Source organism: Schistocerca gregaria, chromosome 3, assembly GCF_023897955.1.
Source record: "Schistocerca gregaria isolate iqSchGreg1 chromosome 3, iqSchGreg1.2, whole genome shotgun sequence".
Lineage (NCBI taxonomy): Eukaryota > Metazoa > Arthropoda > Insecta > Orthoptera > Acrididae > Schistocerca > Schistocerca gregaria.
The window spans coordinates 367295784-367321466 of record NC_064922.1 but is presented as its reverse complement, the minus strand read 5'-3'; the positions used below and the strand labels follow the sequence as shown (position 1 = coordinate 367321466).

At 41.3% G+C, this 25683-nt stretch overlaps 1 protein-coding gene and 1 pseudogene across 2 annotated transcripts in view; one reads left to right on the top strand and one right to left on the bottom strand.

Moving 5' to 3' along the window:
* Positions 1–25683, top strand: part of LOC126353821 (potassium voltage-gated channel subfamily KQT member 1-like) — a 2608463-nt gene that overhangs the window by 512274 nt on the left and 2070506 nt on the right. The window lies entirely within an intron of this gene.
* LOC126357250 (5S ribosomal RNA) lies at positions 9458–9575 on the bottom strand (annotated as a pseudogene).

The following is a 25683-nucleotide window of genomic DNA, read 5'->3' as shown; positions in this document are numbered from 1 at the left end:
ATTAGTTATTGTATGTCAGACGACGCAAATTTTTGTTGGGAAAATTTGGTTTCCCAATATCAATACACACCAAATGGTGTCGACATGTACGACGTTGTCAGGATACAGTTCTTCTTCACTCTATTATTGCACCTATATTTGTTACGGTGCCAAACACAGAACGGTTTCCTACTGGCAATCAGTCATTGAGTTATCATTTCAGTTTACGGTGCTGCTTTTGCTATGTATACACTAAAGGAGCTTGCAAAATTTTATTGTTTATGATGTCAGTTATAATATAACTCTTTTCAAAGAAATGAAATTTCCAGCTAATGTATTATTTTCGAATTAAATTAAAGAAAGGAAATTTACTGCTAATCCATTATTTTACCTTGATGGCAATACTTTCGAATTAAATCTGTCATACTAATTCCTTACTAACTGAGAAGACAGATACTTGTTAACCACACTTGACTTCAATATACGATGGCATGCTTGAAAGTAACGCCTCCAAATATTTTATATGAATTAAAGCTTCTTAAGTAAAACGCACGTTATTTACATTCTTCATCTTTATTATTCATAAGTACACATTTATCTGTCATCATAGTCTCCTGGTCAAGGAACACATCTCTAGTAACGTGAGAGCAGTTTGTTGGTACCGTCGCTTTAGAATGTTTAACTTTCTTGACTGAGTTAAAAGTCTCAGCTCCGCCCTGGTACCGCTTCATCGCTATCAAAGTGAAGTCGGCGAAGGTGTACTCCAAGTTACTGACACAGAAGAAAATCGAACGGGCCCATATCGGGACTGCATGACTGATCGATGACAGTGGACCCGTGACATCGGATCTTGCAGGGGTTGCAGTGCTCACGTGTGGTCTGGTACTGCCGTGCTGAAGGACAGGGTGCTCCACGTGTGGATAAGAATTTCTGTCGTTAGAAACTAGATTACTGCTCCCTGTTTCTTACGCACCGACATAGTTACGTTACAAAATCGTATGACACTCTACATTTGGAGCCCTCTAGCAACAGAAGGAAAGTCGACCGAGTAATATGCGTGACATAATTATAACGCCTCAACCGATATTGAGAACAGAATTAAAAATTCAGATATGTCAGTCTTTCAGAAATCTCTCATATATTTGTATACTAAAATACGAAGGTCGTCCACAAAGTAAGTTCCGTTTCTATTTATATCCACGTCAGCGCTATGATCGCAGTTCCAAGCATACGCGGCAGTTACTATGACTCAAGGAGACGACATGTATGCCATTTTAATATCGCTGCTGTCGACGTGTGCTTTGTCGTGGTTCTCTATAATGTCAGCGGCAATTGAAAATGTCGCCACATGTGAAATCAGATCTGTGATTCGTTTTGTAAATGCAAAGAAAGTTAAACCAAAGGAAGTTCATCGGCAAATGTGCGAAGTTTACGGACAAAATGCTGTGATTCAATGGTTAGAAAATGGGTCAGACTGTTCAATGAAGGGCGTGTTCAAAGATAAGCACAACTGTAAGTTTACACTTAGTGCCCTTGCTATGGAAGTACCCGCAAATCTCACAATCATTAATTCATGAAACTGTTACTGAAAAACTGAAATTTCGAAAACTTTGCTCACGTTGGGTACTCACAATTCTTACTGAACAACACATAAGACAACGGATGGGTAGTGCACTTCAGTTTTTGATACGCTACAATGAAGAAAACGATGGTTTTCTTTTTCGGAGAGTCACGGGGGATGAAACTTGGTTATCGTACGACATCCCTGAAACAAAGCGGCAGTCGTGGAATGGAGGCACACTTCATCCCCAACGAAGGTTAAGCCTAAGCAAATCTTGACACTTCGAAAAGTCATGTGCACCGGTTTTTGGGACAGAAAAGGCATTTTGCTGCTTGATTTCTTACTACGAGGCCAAACAATCAATGCACATGGTTACTGCGAGAACATTAAGAAATTGCGTCGCGCAATACAGAACAAGCGCCGAGGATTACTGTCAATTTTTTTTTTTTTTTTTTTTTTTTTTTTTTTTTTTTTTTTTTTTTTTTTTTTTTTTTTTTGCACGATAATGTCCGACCTCACACGGCGAATGTGACCAAGTAACTCTTACGCGAATTTCACTGGGACGCGTTTGATCATCCTCCGTATAGCTCGGACCTCGCTTCCAGCGACTTTCATTTCTTCTTATACCTAAAATCTGTCCTTGGTGGTCAACACTTCAACGATCATGACGACCTGAATGAACATGTTACCACATGGTTGAATACAGAGGCGGCAACCTTTTACGAAGAAGGCATACAAAAACTTGTGCCACGCTACGAAAAGTGCCTACAAAATTTCGGAAGCTATGTAGAAAAGTAGTTTCACAATTACAGATTTTTGTACAATAAATACTTCTTCTGTATCTGTACTCGTTTATTTTATGCAACAAAACGGAAGTTACTTGGTGGGCATACCTCGTACGTTATTTAGAAACTAGTGTTGTAAAAATATTACAGACGTAGATTAGATGACTGAAAATCAGAAACCTTTTTACTAAGAAGGAGTGGAAGTAGCCTCCTTTGTGAAACTAACTGAACACAGTGATCGTGTCTGCCAAAACTACTCTGACCGCTTTACGGGAGACACTAGCGCTGTTCCAGGAAAAAATTTGCATTGGCCTCTTTTCCCACCTTGATCAGTTTTTCCTTCCTTCTTCTATAAGAAAAATTTCTGATTGCCGAATAAATAAAAGAAAAAAAAATGAAAAGAAAGATCTCACAAAATACTCATAGATGTAAACGTTAGTTACTACTCACCAGCAGGTGACCTACTGATGAGCAGCTGCTGGACACTCCTCGGGCACTTGGCTCAAAGCTACGGACTGCGGTGTTTTTCGATCGCATCTGTCACCTCTCAGCAATTAGAAAAATACATGTTGTATAATTTTTACGAAGGCAAAAATCTTGTTTGCCCGCACCAAATAATGCAGATGCTAGACCGTGTAGGATGCATTATTGAGGCAGCAGGATGTATCTAGACTTATGCATGCATCGAATCAATACCATCGCGGTTGGATAATGTAGGACTACGTATTTTCAAAACGTTATGTAAAACCATAACGGTCTAGTTTCATACAACTTACTTAAATTGACATAAGTGTCTGTAAAAAATAATAATTTTCTTTGCGTAAGAAAAGCCAGTTTCTCAGGGGCTTAACTGATGTGTGGATACTAAGTTAGGAGTCTAACTAAACCACTCTATTTTTAAGACGTAATCGTGGTGCAAACATGTTTTTCACATCCCTATGCATAAAAAAATCAAATAGTCTTTTTGAAACACCATACCTTTGCTATGATTTACGCTTAAGGATGCCGTGATGTAGATAAAAAAGTTTGTTATTTCAAACCAGTCCACAGCTACAAACTTCGTACTAGAAATATAATATAAGAAATTTCCTAGCTGACTGATGAAAGTGCAAGTTGTGCTATGAATAATACCTTTCCTTGTTAAAATAGTCCAAATTGTTCCTGCTGCTGGCAATATACACTGCTCCGAACAGTAATTAATATTAATGTTTTGTGACGTAGCTCATTCTGGTGACTAATTGCTTCAGTAGGAAGAGATTTAATTCCACAACGACAGTTTCCTGTGTAATTGCCTCTGTCGCCGTAAACTGAATTATATACTCGTGTTTTTTCTTGTTCTCTACAGAGAGAATCATTTAGAAATCTCCAGATCTAACTGTAACAAGGAAATGAAGTCGAGATTTCTGTGAGAGAAATAAGTACATAAACCATTTGCTTCATCCAGCTTAGGGTCAGTAAACCAGCTCAAGGCAAGCTATAGATGCCTTCAACTATGACGAACGAAATGCAATTCTCTAACTTTACACGTTATAAGCAACAGGTAGAAATGAGTGAGTTTAACTACTTAGGATTATTGCCCGGTTGCTCGCGAAACAGAAATTTCGATGCCATGGGCTATGTAAAATATTTAATTTTTCTCGTTGAAAATTAGGTGAATTCCAGTTACGTGTGGCATTAAGATTTTCTAATGAACATTTATCCTAATCTCTGGAAATGACCATACAATTGCGTCCTTTGTCTAGCTGCGACGAAAATTTAGAAAAGTGCACTAATTATTATATAAGAAAATTAAAACAAATCCACCCTTTCGTGCTGCGAAACATTATTTTCTACTTCTTATTAAGAGTTTAATTCTTACACCGGGTTGAAAGACTTGTTTTTAATAATAGAATCACAATTTACTCTTGCATACATTAAATCCAATGAAATCATCATCATCATAAAATATGCAGGAAAGAATATCGAAAATGTTGCTTACAATGGATATATGGAGGGAGATAAAGAGTTTGTCACATGCTCTATTGGACAACATCAAACCATTCATGAATACGAATAACAATATTGCTTATAACCCATAAGACAGGTGGTAGATCTATTTAGTTTCAAAAGGAATATGTTTTAGGCTGCGTGTGTGCTGTCAGTTTCAATGTACAAAATTATATGTGTGTCATACCAGCGGCATAAATGTTAAGCTTAGTTGCAGGAGGACAGAGATAATGATAACAGGTGTAAAACGCCTGTAGGGTCGAACTTCAATTCCAAAATAGACGTTCTAAGTTACATGACTATAAAATAATGTTGTTTTGATTACCTGGTATACCATCAGACGATTTCAACACTGATACATGATTCTGAATGAATTTTTCGTCTCTATTGCATTTTATGCTTATGTCAGCCACGAATTATTAGGGCGAATAGCAGCAAACATCGCGTCTTGTTAATGACACATGCAGGAAGTTGCTGTAGTTGAAATGTTTTTTTACCCGTGTTTCACATTACTCCACTTGTATAATTGTGAGAGTAACGCTAATCTCCTCTCAGATCTTCCCAATAACAAACCTGAGATCTACCCACAGAAGTTTTTTTCAAATTATGCTCGTTTTCAAGACCTGTTCATATCTGAACTGTAAGTTTACTTTATTTGACATAGTTTTTAATTTATTCCGCAAAGGTAAATCATTACTTTTGTTGATCAGTTTGCAACGATACATAAGCGTTCTTGTCAATGCGGTACCAGAACGTTTAAGTTCTGCTATTGTAAAGATGGAAGATCCGCGATTCGGAATGTGAGAACTGTGTAGTAAGTAGCGGCAGGAACACCACCACAAAATCACGCAGCACTAACACTCCAAACCATCGACTCTCGGTGAGAGATTTTAACCGTGTTCAACCCAGTGGTAAAGTATCGAACTATTTTTCTCCGAATCATGCAGTTTGGGGGAAAAACAGTGAGAATAATTACTTTTGGAAACCTTTTATCAGACGAAACCTGTTATAACAATAAACTGTTTCGCTTAATAAAACGGTCGCCAGCCCAAATCGAGCATTGTCTACACAAAAATGATGAAGTCAATTTTCGACACTGAATAAATAACTACTTTCACTTTCTACGGTCACTTGGCAGTTAAGTACCATTAATCCCACTTTCTGTTACTTATGGAATTTATCACTATACTTGAGAAATTATTTAAAGAACACACATGTGTTTCAACAAGGACACGAAAAATATTATACTTATAGCTATCACTCATATGACCAAAACTATTAGTTAACACGACTAAATTTCATTTCTTTAGGACTGTTATTTGTTAACGTTTCATTAACACCAATATTTGTCTGGCTTTCTTTCACATGGAGAAGCAACACGAACAATTAATGTTAAGATTGTTGCAGTTCTATAATTATGTTACTTTACTTTCACAAATACTACTGAAAACTTATTCTCATGGTCACGCAAAGCGGTAGCCCTTAAACTGATACGTGCGAACTTTAGTATTTAATAATGGTTTTCCGAATTTACTACCAAAACAGTACTTTTGCCAGTAATTTACTATTATTCAAGCTTCAATAAACATCCGGATACCCGGAATAAATTCGTTTACGTAAGGACCCTACTAAGGTAAATGACATAAGAAATTCACGGTTAAACACGGAGGTACATTTAACACATATATTCCACTGACTGAAGTGAATGGTTCATACTGTGATAAATAAAGTACTTTGCGTGTTATTGATGTTGAAGGTGGCGTGAGGCGGCTCTTGATGTACTTAGCTCTGTCTTCCTCTTGGTGGCGAAGATGAAATTGCAAATTTTCGAGCTATTAATTTATTGCCGTACAGCGCCAATCACGTAGAGCTCGTCCGAGGCCAAAACGCAGTATTGCAGTTAAATTCGGAGCCTCTAGTACTTGACCAACGTAATGCGTGTTCACCACTTGCAGGGCAGCTACCGACTGTCTGAGCCACTTGCGCGCCAAATCTCACTCGCGCTCCCCACCACCTTTTTCATTCCACCACAGAACGGAGTTCCGTTCTACCTATGATCCCTACACCTTTTCAACTAAATGATGACTAACTGAAACCCTCAGCTGCCGACAGGTGTTGTTGATTTACCTCGATGTGGGCAGCCGAAAATGTGTACCTCCACCGGTACTCGAGCCCGGGATCTCCTGCTTACATGGCAGACGCTCTGTCCATCTGAGCCACCGAGGACACAGATGAATAGCGCGACTTACCGCCCTTGCACGCTTCCCGTGAGACTCACGTTCCCAACTGTCCACAATTCTACATATGCAATACACCTTATAGACATGTGCCCAAACTCTTACGGGAATCGCCAAAACGTGCGCGAGTAATGAGTGATTGGGCAAACGTCTATAAGGTATATAGCAAATGTAGAATTGTGGACAGTTGGGAATGTGAGTCTCACGTGAAGCGTGCAAGGGATAAGTCCCTGCAGTCGCGTTATTCATCTGTGTCCTCGGTGGCTCGGATGGATAGAGCGTCTGCCCTGTAGGCAGCAGATCCCAGGTTCGAGTCCCGGTCGGGGCACACATTTTCGGCTGTCCACATCGAGGTAAATCAACAACAACTATCGGCAGCTGAGGGTTTCAGTTAGTCATCATTTATTCTAGGGAAAAGCTGCGCGGTCATCATCATTATTCTGTTCTTTCAAGAACAATTACTGTCTTCGTATATATATATCTTTTCAATTTACACTTCTGCTTACAAAAAGCCTAAGTATGAACCATCTACAATTGCATGACATCATATACATATAAAATTGTCATAATTAATTACAGTTGTACTTGAAATATTAGATAATTATTTACAAAATATGTTTTAATACATTTAGTCCGCCTACGTCAAAGAGGTTATTTTAAACACATAAACTATACTTAACGAAAGCTTACTCTCCTTATAGTATTTTCTTACTTTTTCAAAATTAGTATGGAACAGGAAAATTTTAAAATATACAGATTAATGGCAGTACTATATTAACAATTACAAGTTCCAGGTACCAGCTGCGTCTGCGCAACAGAAGTTTTCGGGAAATTTCGCACGTTACCGGAGGACGGGACGGGAAGTGCCACCGGCAGCGACTATTTCCGTCACCCACGGAGTTACCGTCTGTGTGACACCGCGACCCCGCCATCGATCTGTTCCAATTTATAGCTTTCGGAGACCTTGCTCCCTTTCTGACGCAACAGATGGCGCTTCTAGACTCCAGGCGTTTCTAATTAACTTCCCTATCGCTTTTATAGGTCGTTTTGCTTCCCGTTCGTTTCTGGGAATTAATAGGGCAACGGAAACGCTATTTCTTGTAGGATACTATTCAGTGCTTCGAGTCAGTCTTGGTCTTTTTATTTCACCGTGAGTCACGCAAGAATCGAATAACCTAGAATTCAAAACAACGGCTCTGCAAATGTCACGTGACATCAGGGCCGAACCTCACACTCAACAAAGCTTTCTGAGGTAATGTCAGCGAAGAGGCCGGTCGTAACCATACATTGGTCAGCTGACACTTTTCAGTATATTATGGCGTATAAATTAACACGTGAACCATTTTAAATCATCTGTGACCGCCCTTTTATTCGTACCAAAATACCGAGCGAGGTGGCGCAGTGGTTAGCACATTGGAGTCGAATTCGGGATGACAACAGTTCAAACCCGGGTCCGACCATCCTGGTGATACAGGGAAATCACTTCTTGCAAATGCCGTGATGGTTCATCTGCAAGGGCACGGCCGACTTCCTTCCCCATCCTTCCCCGATCCGATGGGGCCAATGACTTCGCTGTCTTGTCCCCTCCTTCAAATCAACCAGACAACCAGTGGCACTAAAACAGCACAGTAGGATTGGAACTACGAAAACAGTGGGCAGTATTTACGTGAGTCGAACCGACTGAAGAATAAGCACTGTATGTACGAGGGCTATCCACAAAGTACATTACGTTTTGGAGTTAAAAATAAATAAAGTATTGGAATTTTTTTATTACATACAGATGAAAGCCACACTTAAATACTACTTTTCTACATAGTTGCCATTTAAATTAAGGCACTTGTCGTAGCGATGGACGAGCTTGGAAATTCCTTCGTCGTAAAATTCGGCCGCCTGCGCCTTCAGACACGTGGTTAATCAGTAACAGGGTAGAAATACGATTTTTGTGGATTTCCTGGAAAAAGGCACTACAATAAACTCTCAAAGGTATTGCCAAACTATGAACAACCTCAGAAGAGCAATACAAACAAGCGCAGGGGAAAGTTGGGCTCAAAGATCTTGCTGATTCACGACAACGCCCTGGCCCATACGGCAAATGCCACTCGTGAAGTTCTCGAATCTTTTAAGTGGGGGTTGTTTCCTCATCCGCCGTACAGTCCCGACCTGGCACCGAGCGACTTCCACTTATTCCCAGCAATGAAGAAGTGGTTGGCTATGCAGCGTTTTTATGACGACGCACAGCTTCAAGAAGAGGTAACCACGTGGTTGAAGGCGCAGGAGGCCGAATTTTACGACGAAGGAATTTCCAAGATCCTCCATCGCTACGACAGCTATGTATAAAATTAGTATTAAAGTGTGGCTTTCATCTGTATATAATAAAAAAAATCCCAATACTTTATTTATTTTTAATTCCAAAATGTAATCTACTTTGTGGATAGCCCTCGTACCAAATGAACTATTGTTTTCTCAAGAGCCGGCAGGAGTGGCCGAGCGGTTCTAGGCGCTGTAGTCTGAAACTTCGTGACCGCTACGGTCTCAGGTTCGAATCATGCCTCGGGCATGGGTGTGTGGTGTTCTTTGGTTAGTTAGGTTTAAGTAGTTCTTAGTCTAGGGGACTGATGGCCTTAGATGTTAAGTCCCATAGAGCTCAGAGCCATTTAAACCATTTTTTTTCTCAAGAAGTAATATAACCTAAAACTAAAAACTCCTCCCTCACAGGCGATGAAGGCCCAAAGGAACCGACTGAGCGCAATGTCTTCCTTAGCCCACAGGCGTTACTGTATGCGGATATGGAGGGGCATGCGGTCAGCACACCGCTCTCCCGGCCGTATGTCAATTTCCTAGACCGGAGCCGCGACTTCTGAATCAAGTAGCTCCCCAGTTTGCTTCACAAGGGCTGAGTGCACCCCGCTTGCCAACAACGCTCGGCAGAACAGATGGTCACCCATCCAAATGCTAGCCCAGCCCGACAGGGCTTAACTTCGGTGATCCGACGCGAACCGGTGTTACCACTGCGACAAGGTCGTTGGCAGCAAGAAATAATATAAAGCCTGAAAATAAAATAGGACAAAAATGACTTATACAAACACTTGAAGGGCTTTAAATTGGCGCAGAAAGTGGACACTTGGGTGCAAATACACTGCGTGACAAAAAAAGTGAAGAACCATGCAGGAATAGTTGTACATCAAAGTAGCTTCGTCCACGTACACGCAATCGGCGACTGTTACAATGTTCAGAGTTGGAATGGTTTGTGACATGTAGAACAGGCACCAGAGTACATTAGTGTTTCCAGAATGAGATTTTTCATTCTGTGGCTGAGTGTGCGCTGGTGTGAAACTTCCTGGTTAGGGTTAGGGTTAGTGTATTTTTTAACGTCCCGTCGACAACGAGGTCATTAGAGACAGAGCGCTAGCTCGGGTTAGGGAAGGATGGGGAAGGAAATCGGCCGTGCCCTTGCAAAGGAACCATCCCGGCATTTCCCTGAAATGATTTAGGGAAATCACGGAAAACCTAAATCAGGATGGCTGGAGACGGGATTGAACCGTCGTCCTCCCGAATGCGAGTCCAGTGAAACTTCCTGGTAGATTAACAATGTGTGCCGGACCGTGCCTCGAACTAGGGACCTTTACCTTTTGCGGGCAAGTGCTCTACCGACTGAGCTACAGAAGCACGAGTCACGATTCACCTCCACAGCTTCAGTTCTGCCAATTCTGCCTTGTCCGCGAAAGGCAAAGGTACCGAGTTCGAGTATCGGTCCGGCACGCAGTTTTAATCTACTAGGAAGTTTTACATCGGAGTTGTTAGTGTTGTCACCAGGCCTGGTAGAGTATACAAGGGCTATAAACAGCGTCAGATGTTGAGTAATCACTGAGAAAGACTTGGAGTTGCCATGCACTCGGGTGGGATAGCGTAATCAGTTCCTGACAGAGTCCAAAATGGGCCTCATCCCCATTTGCCAGCTGGTCTACTCGTGTGTTATCCAGATTTGTGGGGCATTAGAATGTGGCAGTGGCCCACTGTTGGATGACATGGGAACGTGGGGCCAGGCATACTCGTCGTTATTGGTCGGAGATTAGCAGTACTCGGCATCGTGCATAGGCTGCGTTTGGAGTGATGCTGTGACCGAGAAGCATGCACTGCTGATACGTGGTGCAACATTGTGTTCAGCATGAAATGTGGTTCTGCAGTATCCTGGATAACTATCTTCGGCGAGTGCTGTGATGACATGGGTAGAGGCCCCATTGTTCTATTGTTCTGAAGTACGAGGGTATTTCGGAAGTGATGACATGGGTAAAGGCCCCATTGTTCTATTGTTCTGAAGTACGAGGGTATTTCGGAAAGTAAAGATACACTGTAGGCCAGAGGAACAGAAGAGTTTTGGCGAGCAAGTTGGCAACACTGGTGTTAACCTTGAATCATTAGCTTTCTCCTCGCGGTCGCTCGGCAGTTGAACGTTCCTCCTGGTTGGAGTAGGTCGTGTTTAAAATGGCTGCACCGATTCAGAATCCCGCCAAATGAGAAGTGCCCTCCGTCACAAGTTTTCTTCACGCAAAAGGTCAGCGACCAGCGGATATTGACAAAGAAATTGTTTCTGTTTATGGGAAATTTATGAATCGTCAAAATGTAACGAAATGATGTCGTCATTTCTCTGAAGGTAGGACCGATGTTCATGACGAACAAATAACAAGTTAGCCATTTGTGATCTCTGATGCCCTTCTTCAGAGAACGGAGGAAGCAATTCGTGCGAATAGACGTCTCACATTGGAAGAATTGCTTCAGATCATACCAGACATGTCAGTGACAACTCTTTATGACGTTGTGACTGTCAAGTTAGGGTACAGGAAATTGTGTGCGGGCTGGGTTCCAAAACTGTTAACGGAAGAACACAAAAGGAAAGGCATGGGCCCTTGCACTCGACTTCCTCACACGCTTTGCTGAAGCAGGTGTAATGAGTTCCTTGATCACATTGTGACAGGTGACGAGACATGGGTTTATCACCATGTACCAGTATCCAATCAACAATCAATGCAATGGCGCCATTCGAATTCACCAAAAGCCAAGAAATGCAAAAAGTTGATTTCAGCGAAGAAAATTAAGTCTTCTGCTTTTTGGGACAGACAAGGCATTCTTCTGTTGGGATTTATGCTTCCTGGAACGACAATTAATGCTGCTGCATATTGCCAGACTTTGAAACATCGCCTGCATTTTGTGGTCGTGCGGTAGCGTTCTCGCTTCCCGCGCCCGGGTTCCTCGGTTCAATTCCCGGCGGGGTCAGGGATTTTCTCTGCCTCGTGATGGCTGGGTGCTGTGTGTTGTCCTTAGGTTAATTAGGTTTAAGTAGTTCTAAGTTCTAGGTGACTGATGACCATAGATGTTAAGTCCCATAGTGCTCAGAGCCATTTGAAACATTTTGAAACGTCTTCGAAGGACAATTCAAAACAAACTCAGGTGAATGCTGACAAGTGGAGTACGCTTGCTTCGTGACAACGCTCGGCCTCACACAGCGCTCGTAGCCAAAGGACTTCTGAAACAATTCAAATGGGACGTAGTGGACCACCCGCCATACAGCCCGGACCTTGTGCCCACCGACTTCCATGTGTTCCGTTACCTGAAGTCATATTTTGATGGAAAATCATTCCACGACAATGAAGAGAACAAAGATGAAGTTGAAATTTGGTTACGACAACAGGCGGCAACCTTCTATGACTGTGGGATACAAAAGCTTGTGCATCTATTTAACAAATGTTTGGATAACGGGAGTGATTATGTCGAAAAATAACAAATAATCTAGTTAATAAGATGTAACTGACGTTTTCTAAAAAAAATTTCTATTTAAGGACTGCGAGCCATTGTATCTTTACTTTTCGAAATGCCTTCGTACCATTGTTTTGACGTATCACATATTTGTTGTTCATGGGTTTATAGTGTTGGGAGCTGTTGGGTGTGAGTGCAGTTCACGACTGATACTGAATGAGGGAACTGTGACGCTACGTCACTGACATCCTTCGTCATATGTTACATTTCATGCAACGGTATCGCGATGCCCATCCACAAATGTTAAGTACTTCACTGTCAGCGTGATGGTGAGATACTCTGATTGTCAGAGCTATCTTCTACGTAACTTGTGTGGAACCAGCGCCGAGGTTAACTCCGCCCAAGCGCCAGTAATTGAGGATATCAAACACGACTTGCACAATAGTTGTGGGCCAGCTTTCCTCTGCAAAAAGTACGACTATTTTGAAACCGTCATGAACAAAATAAATGCATGCAGGAGGAAGTGCAAGGTCATACTGATAAGTGGTCTCATTCTGCACAATTTGTGAATGTGGCTCGATTTTGTAATCGGTGAAATAGCACGACATATCCGCTCAACCCGTGAAGTTTCATTTTGGTTCTTCCTTCTTTTGTTAGTGCTTCACTTTTTTGCCAGACAGTTTAAAATCTGCATCCTTGACTTCTTTCCATGTCTAAAAAGCCGTTTTAGCGTGAGATCCTTGGAATCTGAGTGACATAATGTAATGTAGTAGCCTTAATGGTTGAACCAAGAAGCATCATAGCTTGGTGGTGATCTCGTTAGTAGAGATTACGACGTATTATTAGTATATTTTATGTTTATTAAACTCTTTAAAGATGAAAAATGTGCTTCCGTTCAAAGAGAATAAGAGCCAATGAGAGATCCTCTGGGAATCGTGTTCGAAAATCACAGGCGAAAATCTCAGTGACAATAATAGCTTGAGTCGGATCTGGAGGAGTGCGCACATAGCGAAATGGTGAAAGTAACTGCTCGTGGTAGCCAGGGAATTAGAGTTCGAATCCCAGTGTGGCACAAATATTCAGTTTCCACTATGCCATTATATTGCAGGTATATCTGAACCTTTTCCACTGATAATATTTCATTTCATTGCATCTCCACTGATTTTATCTCAATCGATCTATTCATTTCATTATTGTGTATTTAATTCATTTCGTAAAGAAACGTCACTAGGCGTCCTCACAGAGGCATCGTGTCACGAGGTACGAAGGGCCCTATGGTGGTTGTATTCCTGCGATTAGTACTCATCTACGCCACATTTGGGCTTATTCTAGGCTTAGTTTTCAACCGTTTGGCTTCTTTTCGACGGATGTTTTAGTGTTTTTATGTAATCCTGTTAGCTCCTTAAGCTTATATTTGGGTATGTTAACAGGGGTTGCATAAAGTAACAGAAATGTGTTTCGCAAGCACATGTTGTAGGCAACTTACGCATTTTCTTTATAATCATTTCTAAATTTTCGTTTCATTTGGGTTTTTAATCTATTCCATTACTGCAAAAATTTACAAATCTTATAATAATAGAATAGTTTTTATTGGGTTAAGTTTTCACTTCATTGCATTTTGTATAATTGTATATTGGTAAAACAAGTCTAAAGGAGCTACATCTAACGCAGCTTATGACACAGAGTTTTGTATAATTGTACCCCAGTTTATTATGAAAGTTAAAATTCTTGGCGAATCCTTGAGCTGTCATTTATTTTGGCAATGTCTTACCAGCTGTCGATGTGGAATTGCTCCTTGACGAAAAATATCGTTCACAGTTATTATTGTGGAATTTTTTACGTTCTATGTGGGCTTACAAGAGTTATTCATTTTTGTTCAAATTACTGCTATTTATGCCAGATAAGGTTGGTTATGGCCATTAACGAAAACTAGTTGCGAATTTTGCAAAATAAATGACAGGTGAAGGTTTCACCACGAATTTTAACAATTTTTTGGCGGCTGAATATCGCCACCTGCAAACATGAATAATTATTTTATAAAAGGTAGCATCATTTCTATTGACAATGCCAGTACTGTCGCCTATTTTTAATTGTATTCGATGATGCCTGGGTTTCGTGTTCTGCCGGATGTCAGTGTCGATTATGCACACTAATGCGAGCATGTATGAAGGACGTTTGCATCTAACTATACAGACATCAGAAATGCAGAAATACAAGTCGCTGAGGAATGAAATAAATAGGAAGTGCAGGGAAGCTAAGACGAAATGGCTGCAGGAAAAATGTGAAGACATCGAAAAAGATATGATTGTCGGAAGGACAGACTCAGCATACAGGAAAGTCAAAACAACCTTTGGTGACATTAAAAGCAACGGTGGTAACATTAAGAGTGCAACGGGAATTCCACTGTTAAATGCAGAGGAGAGAGCAGATAGGTGAAAAGAATACATTGAAAGCCTCTATGAGGGTGAAGATTTGTCTGATGTGATAGAAGAAGAAACAGGAGTCGATTTAGAAGAGATAGGGGATCCAGTATTAGAATCGGAATTTAAAAGAGCTTTGGAGGACTTACGGTCAAATAAGGCAGAAGGGATAGATAACATTCCATCAGAATTTCTAAAATCGTTAGGGGAAGTGGCAACAAAACGACTATTCACGTTGGTGTGTAGAATATATGAGTTTGGCGACATACCATCTGACTTTCGGAAAAGCATCATCCACACATTTCCGAAGACGGCAAGAGGTGACAAGTGCGAGAATTATCGCACAATCAGCTTAACAGCCCATGCATCGAAGCTGCTTACAAGAATAATATACAGAAGAATGGAAAAGAAAATTGACAATGCGCAAGGTGACGATCAGTTTGGCTTTAGGAAAAGTAAAGGCACGAGAGAGGCAATTCTGACGTTACGGCTAATAATGGAAGCAAGGCTAAAGGAAAAATCAAGACACATTCATAGGATTTGTCGACCTGGGAAAAGCTTTCGACAATATAAAATGGTGCAAGATGTTCGAGATTCTGAAAAAAGTTGGGGTAAGCTATAGGGAGAGACGAGTCATATACAATATGTACAACAACCAAGAGGGAATAATAAGAGTGGACGATCAAGAACGAAGTGCTCGTATTAAGAAGGGTGTAAGACAAGGCTGTAGCCTTTCGCCCCTACTCTTCAATCTGTGCATCGAGGAAGCAATGATGGAAATAAAAAAAAGGTTCAGGAGTGGAATTAAAATACAAGGTGAAAGGATATCAATGATACGATTCGCTGATGACATTGCTATCCTGACTGAAAGTGAAGAAGAATTAAATGATCTGCTGAACGGAATGAACAGTCTAATGAGTACACAGTATGGTTTGAGAGTAAATCGGAGAAAGACGAAGGTAATGAGAAGTAGTAGAAATGAGAACAGCGAGAAACTTAACATCAGGATTGATGGTCACGAAGTCAATGAAATTAAGGAATTCTGCTACCTGGGCAGTAAAATAGCCAATGACGAAAGAAGCAAGGAGGACATCAAAAGCAGACTCGCTATGGCGAAAAAGGCATTTCTAGCCAAAAGAAGTCTACTAATATCAAATACCGGCCTTAATTTGAGGAATAAATTTCTGAGGATGTACGTCTGGAGTACAGCATTGTATGGTAGTGAAACATGGACTGTGGTAAAACGGAACAGAAGAGAATCGAAGCATTTGAGATGTGGTGCTACAGACGGATGTTGAAAATTAGGTGGACTGATAGGGTAAGGAATGAGGAGGTTCTACGCAGAATCGGAGAGGAAAGGAATATGTGGAAAACACTGATAAGGAGAAGGGACAGGGTGATAGGACATCTGCTAAGACGTGAGGGAATGACTTCCATGGTACTAGAGGGAGCTGTAGAGGGCAAAAACTGTAGTGGAAGACAGAGATTGTAATACGTCAAGCAAATAATTCAGGACGTAGGTTGCAAGTGGTACTCTGAGATGAAGAGGTTAGCACAGGAAAGGAATTCGTGGCGGGCCCCATCAAACTAGTCAGCAGACTGATGACAAAAAAAAAAAATAAAAAATAAAAAAAATACAGACACTGTAAAACACAAACACTGCCCTCTATTTCACGGCAGTGCAACGTAAACTGACGAGAAAAACATAACATCTTCCTATGCGACAAACACACAAACGATGTGGGAGCACTGTGGGACGTAGACACTATGACACATGAACGCTTTAATTGGTCTAGGAGAAGTGCACGGATAGCCGTATTGGCTAAGGCGACCGCTCGTACTCAGAGGGAAATCCTAGCTCGAGTCTCGATCCATGTGTCTGTAGTAACCAATACAGCTGACGTCGTATTCGTACTTTGAGAACTGAATGTTGTGGGTAAATATTGACAAGACGTATACAATATAATGACATATTCTTAATGTATCAATCAACCAGTTTGTTTTACTGAAACATAAGCAAATGTGTTGAATGCAGTCATAGCTATAATACACTTCAAAAGCAATTAAGTGATTAGAATCTTTCAATTACTCCTTCTTGAACGAGTCTGTCATTTTCACAGTCACTTCTGCAAAAGCGTTTAGATTTTGACCGAAACTAGAGATTTTCTGTGTGACAGCTAAAAACTCTTGCAAATGAAACACAGAGTCCCAACAACCTTAGATTAGAGGGCGATTGTGGATATTGTGCTTCTGAGAGGGCGGGTATATCACTTTACTGGTCGACGACGGAGCCAACGTCTTGCTGCATCAGTAACATTCCCGCGGAGTGCATACTTCATTGGACCAAACGGATGAAGTCGGAAGGTGCGAGAACCGGGTTATGGTGGTTCAAAATGGTTCAAATGGCTCTGAGCACTATGGGACTCAACTGCTGTGGTCATCAGTCCCCTAGAACTTAGAACTACTTAAACCTAACTAACCTAAGGACACCACACACATCCATGCCCGAGGCAGGATTCGAACCTGCGACCGTAGCAGTCCCACGGTTCCGGACTGCGCGCCTAGAACCGCGAGACCACCGCGGCCAGTCTCGATAATTCCTTATTTAACCTCGTTACTATTATGCATTCCAAAATGTTATTTGTAAAGGCGAAAACTATATTCATAAAGTTGAAATACGTATCACAGAACTCGCAATACAATGAAGACCGCAGATAAATTCAAGGAAAAGAGCAACATTCTGCTTCGTTGGTGTACGAAATTCAGGAAACGATGTTTCACGTTCGAAGTATTCGTACAAGAGACACAGTTGCAGCTAGATGCAGTAAGTTTCAATTTTTTTCACTCAGTAATAGGTCCATATACTACGTGCGATCGGTCAGATCGATGAACTTACAAACTTTTCTCTTAGTGTTTAAAATTTTCCATTGTAATCTTCCGCTCATTTACGCACGCATAAATGATTAATTTATTCTTATCGCATGGACTGTTGTTGTTGTTGTTCTTGTTGTGGTATTCAGTCCTGAGACTGGTTTGATGCAGCTCTCCATGCTGCCCTATCCTGTGCAAGCTTCTTCATCTCCCAGTACCTACTGCAGCCTACATCTTTCTGAATCTGCTTAGTGTATTCATCTCTTGGTCTCCCTCTACGATTTTTACCCTCCACGATGCCCTCCAATACTAAATTGGTGATCGCTTGATGCCTCAGAACATGTCCTACCAAACGATCCCTTCTTCTTGTCAAATTGTGCCACAAGCTCCTCTTCTCCCCAAATCTATTCAATACCTCCTTATTAGTTATGTGATCTACCCATCTAATCTTCAGCATTCTTCTGTAGCACCACATTTCGAAAGCTTCTGTTCTCTTCTTGTCCAAACTAGTTATCGTCCATGTTTCACTTCCATACATGGCTACACTCTATACAAATATTTTCAGAAATGACTTCCTGACACTTCAATCTATACTCGATGTTAACAAATTTCTCTTCTTCAGAAATGCTTTCCTTGACATTACCAGTCTACATTTTATATCCTCTCTACTTCGACCATCATCAGTTAATTTTCTCCCCAAATAGCAAAACTCCTTTACTACTTTAAGTGTCTCATTTCCTAATCTAATTCCCTCAGCATCACCCGACTTTATTCGCATACATTCCATTATCCTCGTTTCGCTTTTGTTGATGTTCATCTTACATCCTCTTTTCAAGACACTGTCCATTCCGTTCAACTACTCTTCCAAGTCCTTTGTTGTCTCTGACAGAATTACAATGTCATCGGCGAACCTCAAAGTTTTTATTTATTCTCCATGGATTTTAATACCTACTCCAAATTTTTCTTTTGTTTTCTTTACTGCTTGCTCAATATACAGATTGAATAACATCGGGGAGAGGCTACAACCCTGTCTCACTCCCTTCCCAACCACTACTTCCCTTTCATGCCCCTCGACTCTTATAACTGCCATCTGGTTTCTGTACAAATTGTAAATAGCCTTTTGCTCCCTGTATTTTACCCCTGCCACCTTCAGAATTTGAAAGAGAGTTTTCCAATCTACATTGTCAAAAGCTTTCTCTAAGTCTACAAATGCTAGAAATGTAGGTTTGCCTTTCCTCAATCTTTCTTCTAAGATGAGTCGTAAGGTCAGTATTGCCTCACGTGTTCCAACATTTCTACGGAATCCAAACTGATCTTCCACGAGGTCGGCTTCTAGTAGTTTTTCCATTCGTTTGTAAAGAATTCGAGTTAGTATTTTGCAGCTATGGCTTATTAATTTGATAGTTCGGTAATTTTCACATCTGTCAACACCTGCTTTCTTTGGGATTGGAATTATTATTTTTTTCTTGAAGTCTGAGGGTATTTCGCCTGTCTCATACATCTTGCTCACCATATTGTAGAGTTTTGTCAGGACTGGCTCTCGCAAGGCCGTCAGTAGTTCCAATGGAATGTTGTCTACTCCGGGGCCATGTTTCGACTCAGGTCTTTCATTGCTCTGTCAAACTCTTCACGCAGTATCGTATCTCCCATTACATCTTCATCTACATCCTCTTCCATTTCAATAATATTGTCCTCAAGTACATCGCCCTTGTATAGTCTCTCTATATACTCCTTCCACCTTTCTGCTTTGCCTTCTTTGCTTAGAACTGGGTTTCCATCTGAGCTCTGAATATTCATACAAGTGGTTCTCTTATCTCCAAAGGTCTCTTTAATTTTCCTGTAGGCAGCATCTAATTTACCCCTAGTGAGATAAGCCTCTACATCCTTACATTTGTCCTCTAGCCATCCCTGCTTAGCCATTTTGCACTTCCTGTCGATCTCATTTTTGAGATGTTTGTATTCCTTTTTGCCTGCTTCATTTACTGCATTTTTATATTTTCTCCTTTCATCAATTAAATTCAATATTTCTTCTGTTACCCAAGGATTTCTACCAGCCCTCGTCTTTTTACCTACTTGATCCTCTACTGCCTTCACTACTTCATCCCTCAACGATTCCCATTCTTCTTCTACTGTATTTTTTCCCCCCATTCCTGTCAATTGTTCCTTTATGCTCTCCCTGAAGCTCTGTGCAACCTCTGGTTCTTTCAGTTTATCCAGGTCCCATCTCCTTAAAGTCACACCTTTCTGCAGTTTCTTCAGTTTTAATCTACAGGTCATAACCAATAGATTGTGGTCAGAGTCCACATCTGCCCCTGGAAATGTCTTACAATTTAAAACCTGGTTCCTAAATCTCTGTCTTACCATTATATAATCTATCTGATACCTTTTAGTATCTCCAGGGTTCTTCCATGTATACAGCCTTCTTTTATGATTCTTGAACCAAGTGTTACCTATGATTAAGTTGTGCTCTCTGCAAAATTCTACCAGGCGGCTTCCCCTTTCTTTTCTTAGGCCAAGTCCATATTCACCTACTACGTTTCCTTCTGTCGCTTTTCCTACTACCGAATTCCGGTCACCCATGACTATTAAATTTTCGTCACCCTTCACTATCTGAATAATTTCTTTTATTTCATCATACATTTCTTCAATTTCTTCGTCATCTGCAGAGCTAGTTGGCATATAAATTTGTACTACTGTAATAGATGTGGGCTTCGTATCTATCTCGGTCACAATAATGCGTACACTATGCTGTTTGTAGTAGCTCACCCTCATACATATTTTCCTATTCATTATTAAACCTACTCCTGCATTACCCCTATTTGATTTTGTGTTTATAACCCTGTAGGCACCTGACCAGAAGCCTAGTTCCTACTGCCACCGAACTTCACTAATTCCCACTATATCTAACTTTAATCTATCCATTTCCCTTTTTAAATTTTCTAACCTACCTGCCCGATTAAATGACATTCCACGCTCCGATCCGCAGAAAGCCAGTTTTCTTTCTCCTGAAAACGACATCCTCTTGAGTAGTCCCCGCCAGGAGACCCGAATGTGGGACTATATGGTAATATAGTAACCAGAATATTTTACCCAAGAGGACGTCATCATCATTTAATCATACAGTAAAGCTGCATGCCCTCGGTAAAAATTACGGCCGTAGTTTCCCCTTGCTTTCAGCCGTTCGCAGTACCAGCATAGCAGGGCCGTTTTGGGTATTGTTACAAGGCCAGAGCAGTCAATCATACAGACTGTTGCCCTTGCAACTACTGAAAAGGCTGCTGCCCCTCTTCAGGAACCACACGTTTGTCTGGCCTCTTAACAGATACCCCTCCGTTGTGGTTGCACATACGGTACGGCTATCAGTATCGCCGAGGCACGCAAGCCTCCCCACCAACGGCAAGTTCCATGGTTCATGGGGGGGGGGGGGGGGGGGGGGGAGGAACATGGACTATTATTGTTAATTTTATGTTACATAATGATTTTCTACTTACTTGAGGCTCTTGATTCCATCCTTAAGAATTGAAATCGATTGATTTTTAGAGATTTGGCGTCCTGTTGAATGTAGCCTTAAAATATTTGCTCACTGCTCGACTAGTCTAGCTTGCTGAGGGCTTCCCTTTCAACTGTACTACAACAACAGGTATAGAGGCTAGGTGTCTCTGGCGACCGGAATTCGATCTTCGACCCAACCTAACTCACGACTAGAAATTACCGAAACATGAACTTTATTTTTCGACATTTGGGCAGCTTTTTGGGGTTTTCCCCCACTGTGCTTCGCACGTTTCTGAGCGTTTAGCAGCACCGTGAAGCCGCCACCCTCAGCGCTGCTATTCGAATGCACGGTCCGTGTGCCGACGGCTTAAGAACTGACGTTTGCGATCCATCGCCGCCGGCAAGTAAACACCTGTGTTTGTAGGTCTGTCCATGCAATGCCTCGCGCGCTTCGTCCGTGACATATTGCCGCGCTTCTCTGACGGGAAATGTGTCGTGTTTTTTACAGTAACACTCCAAGGACTTGGGGGCCCTGCGTTACTGTCCATGCCATCTAATCTCAACCCAAGCAGCGACATCGTCGCGAAAAAGTCAGTGACCCCTTATATATAATAAGTTTTCTTTAATTTACGTCTTATGGCCACAAACTTTTTGATAACAGATTACCGGTTTCGGTCTGTAATGACCATCATTAGGTCTGTTTCATAAAAACAAAGTCCTAATGTACTGCAGCAACATTTGACGATGCCACTATGGCTGCAGTACATTAGGACTTTGTTTTTATGAAACAGATCTGATGATGGTCATTAAAGACCGAAACCGGTAATCTGTTAACAAAACGTTTGTGACCATAGACGTACAAATTAAAGGAAACTTAATCTAAACGCTACCAATCAAGATTTGCACAGTTTGGACTTCCATGAAGTTTCGCAGCCACTAAAAAGGGGTGCTACGAGTTACTAGGAAGGTAGGTATGTCTAATTCATATGATAAGGTTTTTCGGAGACCACTACCAGTCACGAATATTTGTTGCTTTGCTTTATTTGTTTATTTATTTAGTAGAGCAACGTGTTCCGAGGTACAAACATCACCCTTAAAGTACAATAACGACACAAAAAATGTTTAAACGAACTACGTATAGGTATTAACATTATTCTTCACAGTTTAGGCACATGCTGTGGTCATCCTACGGAGAAAGAGAAGCCTAGCCTAATACAAGGGAAAATGTACATCGTTCTTTTGGTCTAAGTCACATAAAAAAACATTCACATTGTCCGTCTTTCTGTGGTGTATTCTGTTATATCCATTGCTAAGGTTCCTTAGATCTTATTAACCGCTGTTTATAAACTTGTAATGGACACTCAAAACATGTCACTACAATTTATAGAAACAAGAAGGAAGGCAAAACAAAACTATTGATGTGTAGATGCCGGTGTTGTCCGTCACTTGTCTTCAGCACAAGTTTCTGTGATATCTCTCTGATGTCGATCGTCAAACTATACTTCAGAAACTCAAGAAAAATGTTTGACTGGTAGCGGGTTCTGAAAATCCTTCATGTATCTGAAACATTCACAATCAATTAGTAATCAGTATGACTTTAAATTGTCGCTAATTCAATCGCTGATTAGCATGTACTATATGTAAAAGGGTAAAGCTGGAGACCATTTCAGAATTTCGTGAAAAAACTACCGACTTTTCGGTTGCTATTGACTACTTATGGTTGATGGATATGTATTACGACGAGTGTTAAATGACTAATGCAACTCATTTTTTCTCGGTCAGTTTCGGCTGAAAAATGTGGAATTTGTTGTGGAGCGTCGTGGAATATTTACGCTTCAGCCTCTGAAGTTTCATGAAGTCTCGATAGGTGGCGGCGAAATACTTGGCCTTCAAAATAGCGTTTGTTGTGGAGGGACGTGCCAAGCAAAGAGCTGCAAGATTCTTTTAAGGGAAAAACAGAGCATCGCTCATAATCACAAGCTCTTGCAGAATGTCTAAAGAGACCTCACAGCGAACGGAACCACGGTGAGTCGTATGTCATCATCGCAACAAGGCCGCTAGCCGGCAGGCTGCCCACAGCTGTGATGCCTGTAATGTGGTGCCCTTGGCAAACTGAAGAACCGACTTCCGCGTGCTCGTCGCCACAAGGATGTAAACTAACTTCTCCATGACAACTAAGGCCTCACAGAAGTTTGCTCATTGTACTGTTCTTCCTCACCACCACCACAGCCTGCCGGCCGGTGTGGCCGAGCGGTTCTAGACGCTACAGTCTGGAACTGCGCGACTGCTACGGTCGCAGGTTCGAATCCTGCCTCGGCCATGGATGTGTGTAATGTCCTTAGGTTAGCTAAGTTTAAGTAGTTCTAAGTTCTAGGGGACTGATGACCACAGCAGTTGAGTCCCATAGTGCTCAGAGCCATTTGAACCATTTTGAACCACCATAACCCGGTTCTCGCACCTTCCGACTTCATCCGTTTGGTCCAATGAAGTATGCACTCCGCGGGAATGTTACTATTTTAGAATTTGTCGCTGTCCAAGGTGACGCGTGTGGCCTGACAAGATGGGAAATGTTTTCCATAATGAAAGGTCATTTGAATGAGAAAGAAACTGAAGTGTATGCACTAATCGAAAATCAGGTAATATAAAACCTGACCTCCGCAAGTTGTTGCACGACGTCCATAAAAAGCGGAAGCAAGTATCGATAAATATCAGTAAAAATATTCTGAATGATTGAGCGTGTTTCTTTCTTTCGAAGAAACTAAATAATCTTCAGAAAAAATCCCTTAATTTCGGTCGGCCTTCTTCAGAACTTTCAGGGTCTAGTGACTGGACAAAACGGAGGAGAACTGAAGAATTACGGGCAAGAAATTGTACGGAAGAATTAACGTATGCCACTCAAATTAGCCTCCGGTCATCTGGGAAATCAGATGCTGCAAAAATTGTCCGTGATGTGGGATTGGGGAGCCCATCTAAGGCCAAGAAGTATAATGAGAACATAGATAGGACTCGAGGAACGACTTTATCTGCCGATGCTGCTCGTTGCTTCCAGAAGCAGTTTCATTTGTAGTTGCCCCACGTATACCAGCAAGTACAATAAGCTCCAGCGATTCGAAAGCCAAATCAACTGTTTGTGAATCAACTTCTTCTTCGGATGACGATCTATGAACTTCGAATCAACCGACTGCATGTTTTATTGTATTATACAATATATGGATATATTTTGTTTTTTCTCTATAAAAGTGATAGTGTTGAATTCGCCATTTTGCTTTTGCTTCAAATTATGACTTCGAATTCACAATCAGTGACCCCGAAAACCGCCGAGTACTGACTCTCAGCCGAATTGTTTTCGACTTTTGACCAGCTTTTTGGAATTTGGCTCCAGTGTGCGACGTGTGCATACGGTTCTCATGTCTCATGTCCACCTAACCAGTGTCTTACCCTTTGCGCTGTCCATCAGATGTAATGATATTCTTTTGGGAAGGAGGAACCGGAGTGGTGTAGGTAACCCAGAGTGAGAAAGTGCATCCCACCACTACTGAAATGGCAAGGGACCATTTCCTTTACTGCGGTCCGTCTATCCGCTGCTACAGGCCAAAGTTGCATACGGCGACCCCTGTCATGATGTCGGTCATGCCAGTTGACTCTGCCCGCTATGAGATATTCACGGTACACCCTCGATACACTACTCCAGAAGGCGCCTGTCACCCGTCGGACACCCACATTATTGCCGTAGTCAATTTCGACGATACCGCTTGTCTGCAAACGAAATTTGTTTGAAGATAATACATCTTAGGTGATTAAATCAGTCACATTCCTCTTCAAACTTCTTCTATAAAACTCGAAGTTTCAACCTGTTTTCCACAGGAGTCTTGTGGTGCTACCAAGTGGATGAACATCGTCGAAAATCAAGGTCGGGCTCACCCTTAAAATAATACTTTCCTGCGCTTTTCCGGAGAAGAAGAGATAGCCACTGATATCTTGCACTGATATGGTTCCTTTATATTTCGACGTGTAATGTGTACTGACTCAAGCATTGTTAGACAAACAGAACAAATAATCATATTTCAATATCTTAAGAGAGCAGTTATTAAAACTTACAGAGGAGAGGAATGGATGGCTTAAAACAAGGGTTCAGAGGCTAAGGCAAAATTTAACACGGTTAGCATATTAGTCAACATTAATGTGAAAGCTATCCTCATTTTTGGGTGTAAAAGGCCTCTTCATCTATCACACAATAACTCAACGTACAGTTAAAATGCTATTTTTTGGATAAGGTTAGTTTCATTGGTCGCAAGTCACATCAAATTAGTCAATGTAAAAATAAAAATAAGACAAAATGTGAGATGATTAGCGCAAACACCAAGGTAACCGGAAGCTTTGACAGGTCCAGGAAATGAAAGCAGACGCACCATTAAAATACCAGACATGGATGACTGATTATGTTTCGGGACATATTGTAGTTGTTAGAATACAGCCACTTTTCAGATACATTTATCAAAAAAAGTTTTGCATCACCCAAGTTCCCAGAACTCCTGAAGATAGACGTTGACTGTGGATATTGTACCACAGACACAGTCCCTTTGACTGTTCAGAGATGTCAC